Raw genomic sequence first — 5125 nt, 5'->3', positions numbered from 1 at the left:
CAACCTCAGCCTTGTCTCCACATCACCTGCACCTCTGTTTCACCTCATCCTTCTTATAAGGCCACCTGTCACCTGGATTAGTTGTTGTTTAGTCGCTAAGTCATGTTCAACTCTTTGTGACCTCATGGACTGCAGCACCTCAGGCTTCCCTGTCCTCCACTATCGCCCAAAGCTTGTTCAAATTCATGTCCATTGCATCAGTGATGCTGTCTAACCATCTCATCCTCTGCTGCCCTCTTTCCCTTCTTCCCTCAATCTTTCCCAGCATCAGGGTCTTTTCCAATAAGTCAACTCTTCCCATCAGGTAGCCAAATTATTGGAGCTTCAGCTTCAGCATCAGTCCTTCTAAATGAATATTCAGAGTTGATTTCCTTTAGAATTGATTGATTTGATCTCCTTGCAGTCTTCCAGGTTTAGGCCCCATCCTCAATTTATGGTGATCTCATTTTGAGATACTTAAATGAATAATACCAGCAAAGATCTTTTTTCCAAATAAGATTATATTCATGGGTTCTGGGAGGACATGTCTTTTGCAGGGTAGGTGGGAGCATAATTCAATTAGAAAAGCAGTATATCAGCTTTATACGGGCTTACCCCGTGGCTCAGGGATAAAGAATCCATCTGCTAATATAAAAGATGCAGGTTTGATCCCTGGGCCTGGAAGATCCCCTGGAGGAGGAAATGGCAATCCATACCAGTATTCTTGTCTGGGAAATCCCATAGTCAGAATGGATTACAGTCCATGGGGTCGCAGAGTTGAACATGACTGAACAACTAAACAACAACAACAAATATAAACTTTATACAGTCCCACCTGAACAACATAAAAATATTTATACACACACACACACACACACACACATATATATATATATACCTGTAATAGGATCTTAGAAGGGAACTGGGGTACCAAAATGAGCATGAAAAACCCCCAAACCACCCCCAGATGCACAATTTCAAAGGGAATGAAGGAACCTGGGGCCCAACACCTGGGCCTCTTAGCAAGGAGGGATTTTTTTAAGCATCAGAGAGAGGCCTTGTGGAGGATACTGGTGGCGAGGTCTCTTTGGAGAGAAGGGTGGCCTTGCTACGAGCACCCATGCTTGGGTGAGGGGAGAGAGGATGCTGGTTCGCAGCCCAGAGCCCAGGGAGAGAATCAAGCTGAGGCCCGAGGCGAAGAGAAGGAACCAGACTTCGGGCTGGGTCCAATTGCCCCCAAGAGGTGGAGAGAACAAGAGCTGACCAAAGGCTTTGGAGGCAGGGTCAGGGGAGGGCTGCCCTGGGGGTCATCCTGCCCTGCAGGGCTGATGGGGACAAACAATGTGTGGGTGTTTCCTGGGGGCTGATGGAGACTAGGGGGGAAGCAGGGGCTGCCGCGACAACTCCACACACGAGAGGCTTCACACAGCTGAGGTTTACTCGCTCACAGTCTGCAAGCGTCTGCAGGGCGGCGGTTCCCTCTGCAGGCTCTGAAGGGGACTCTGTCCATCCTCCCTCCCGCCTCCTGGACTCCAGGGATCCTTGGCGATCCTTGGCGATCCTTGGAGAGCCTTGGGGACGGATCACTGCACTTCCTGCTGCATCGCCACGTGGCCGTCTCCCCTCTGTCTCTTGTCTTCTCTTCCTATAAGGACACCAGGCAGTGGACTAGAACTGTTGCTGAGTAGCAGCTCAGCCTGCTCGCCGCAAGATAAGTCAGTGAATCCAAGACAAGGTGCTGGGGTCAGGAAGGACTTCATTCAGGAGCCAACTATTGAGAAGATGGCAGGCTAGCGCCTCAAAATAACCGTCTTGTAGGGGGCCTGGTTGCCAGGTTCTTTTATGGATTAGAGATGGGGGGAGGCGAGGAAACAAAGTAAAAACACTATTCAATTATTCCAAATGTCCCCTAGAGAATGGCAGGCCTCAAGCAAGGGATGTGTTAGTTTCACTTCCTTTCTGTCCTTCACAGGTGGGCTCAGGTTATCTCCCTGAGGCAGGCCATTATGTGTGTTTATAATAACAAAAAAGGGTTAAAGTCACAGAAGCTCAGTTCAGTTCAGTTCAGTCACTCAGTCGTGTCCGACTCTTGGCAACCCCATGGACCACAACACCCCAGGCCTCCCTATCCATCACCAACTCACGGAGTCTACTCAAACTCATCTCCATTAAATCGATGATGCCATCCAACCATCTCATCCTCTGTCGTCCCCTTCTCCTCTAGCCTTCAATCTTTCCCAGCATGAGGGTCTTTTCCAATGAGTCAGCTCTTCGCACCAGGTGGCCAAAGTATTGAAGCTTCAGCTTCAACATCAGTCCTTCCAATGAACACCCAGGACTGATCTCCTTTAGTATGGACTGGTTGGATCTCCTTGCAGTCCAAGGGAATCTCAAGAGTCCTCTCTGATACCACAGTTCAAAAGCATCAATTCTTTGGCGCTCAGCTTTCTTTGTATATATACAGAAGCTGATCCATCATAAATTCAAAATTAACCCTTCCTGGTTACAAGAGACCACCCTAACCCTGAACATTCATAGGAAGGACTGATGGAGAAGCTGAAGCTCTAGTACTTTGAAAAGCCAACTCATTTGAAAAGACCCTAATGCTGGGAAAGATTGAGGGCAGGAGGAGAAGGGGGAGACAGAGGATGAGAAGGTTAGATAGCATAATAGACACAATGCTAAGAGTGTTTGAGTTAACTCTCGGAGATAGCGAAGGACAGTGAAGCCTGGCATGCTGCAGTTGGTTGTGTCGCAAAGAGTTGGACACGACTTAGCAGCTGAACAACAACAAATCCAGCATGACTTTATCTTAACTGTTTATGTCTGCAAAGACCTTGTGTCAGAGTAGAATCCATTCTGAGGTTCTGGGTGGACATGTATTTCCTGGAGACACGATTTCAACCCAGTACAGCTGGCCCAGGGCTCATTTGGTTCCTTCTCTGAGTCTGTGAGTCTGTTTCTGTTTTGTAAGTTCATTTGCATCATTTCTTTTAGATTCCCGATATAAGGGATGTCATACAGTATTTCTCCTCTATCTGACTTACTTCACTCACTATGACAATCTCTAGATCCATCTATGTTGCTGCAAATGGCATTATTTCATTCTTGTTTTATTTTTTAACGTGATGCTTCTTTTAACAAAGCTATGCACTTTCTTGAAAATGTGAGTTGTGCTACCACAAAAGCTGTTTTTTAAAGCAGAGTGTGCATAGGTTGGAATGGGAGGCAGGAACCACACCATCTGAGCCACCATTGTTGAACTGGGTGACGTCCCAGCACATTCAGGCCCAACAGGAGACAAAGGAGAGAGAACGAGAACCCTCATGACACAGCAGAGCAGAGAAAATAGGAAGGAAAGGGGACAGCAGGCCGCCTGCAGCAGCTGCCGGCCACGCACAGCCCTGCCTTTGAAGAGGCAGCAACAGCCCCTGAGCTTCTGTCCACAGGACGACACACGTTTCCCAATTTAACTGTGACCTAGTTACGGGGCCCGGGCAACAACGCCAAACCAGTCCCAGCTGGTGGCCCGCAGAGCTGTGCTGAGCAAATTCTGCCACCTAGTGCTTCCGGGAGCCTAGAGAGATGGCTTGTTTTTCTTTCCTTTCTCCTCTGCTTTATTCGGGCTTCTCTGTGGCTCAGCTGGTAAAGAATCTGCCCCCAGTGCGGGAGACCTGGGTTTGATCCCTGGGTTGGGAAGATCTCCTGGAGAAGGGAAAGACTGCCCACTCCAGTATTCTGGCCTGGGGAATTCCATGGACTGTATATAGTCCATGGGGCTGCAAAGAGTCGGACACGACTGAGCAACTGCTTTATTCACCAAACCATGACCTCCCCAGCACCCTGTGTGTGTGTGTGTGTGTGTACGCACGCACTCAGTCGTGTCCAACTCTGCGAAGCCATGGACTGTAGCCCACCAGTCTCCTCTGTCCATGAGATTTCCCAGGCAAGAATACTGGAGTGGGTTGCCATTTCCTTTCCCAAGGGATCTTCCTGACCCAGGAGTCGAAATTATGTATCCTGAGATTGCCAAGAAAACTCCAGAACTCTTGCCTAGAAAATTCCATGGACAGAGGGGCCTGGAGGGCTACAGTCCAAGGGGCTGCAAAGTCGGACACAACTGAGAGACCGAGTTGACACACACAGCTATGATTTAGTTAAGATCTCGAGATGGAGGTATCCTGAAATATCTGATTTCACAACGTGTATGGAAGTGGCACAATGATATTTTGACTGACAGATTGGTCTTGTACCAGATTCCCACAGAGGTCAGAGCTGGGAGGGAGGCTAGTGGTGGCCACATCCCTCCACCCATGGTTGAGGACGGGGCCATGCCAAAGGAAAGCCTTGAGCTCACTTTGTTCTCAGGAACAGCCTTGGCGAGAGAGCAGAGCACATGGGTCACACACTCAGCCCCCATCTTTCATGAAGTCCCCATCACTGCCAAGAGCCAGAGCCCTCTTACCCGCTGAGCAAAATGAGCTTTCTGCCAACGCAGGAATCACCAAGAAAGAAGCCAAGGGACTGAGGTCTTTGTCCCCCAAGCCGCTTACTTAGAAACGGGACCCAGTTTGGTGCCGTTCCTGGAGCCAGGCTTCTTTGCAACCAGTGTGCTGTAGTTTTAAACAAACACTACCCCTGAAATGCCCAGTCCTCGCCTGGCAGTAGTCACGGACCCTGAGACGGGAGTCTGTCAAGTTGTGTCTCCGGCACCAGAAACACTCTGATTTGTGCCGTCGACGTGCACGTGGGATGGTTCCAGCCATCCTCCTGCTAGCTCAGCCCAGGTGGTCCCCGAACGTCGCCTTTCTTTGGGGGTCAACAGGCCCATGGGAAGAGACACATACTGAGTGAACTGTCCTCATGACATTAGCTTCTCCTCTAAACACATGATGATAGATAGTGTTAGCTGCTCAGTCATGTCCCACCCTTTGTGACCCCATGAACTGTAGCCTGCCAGGCTCCTCCATCCATGGGATTCTCCAGGCAGGCAAGAATACTAGAGTGGGTTGCCATTCCCTTCTCCAGGGGATCTTCCCGACCCAGGGATCAAACCTGGTTCTCTCGCACTGCAGGCAGAGTCTTTACCATCTGAGCCACCAGGGAAGCAAATACATGATAGTTACTTAAAGAAAAAAAAAAGCAA

This window comes from Cervus elaphus, chromosome 20 (assembly GCF_910594005.1).
Source record: "Cervus elaphus chromosome 20, mCerEla1.1, whole genome shotgun sequence".
Classification (NCBI taxonomy): domain Eukaryota; kingdom Metazoa; phylum Chordata; class Mammalia; order Artiodactyla; family Cervidae; genus Cervus; species Cervus elaphus.
This window is presented reverse-complemented; position numbering follows the sequence as displayed.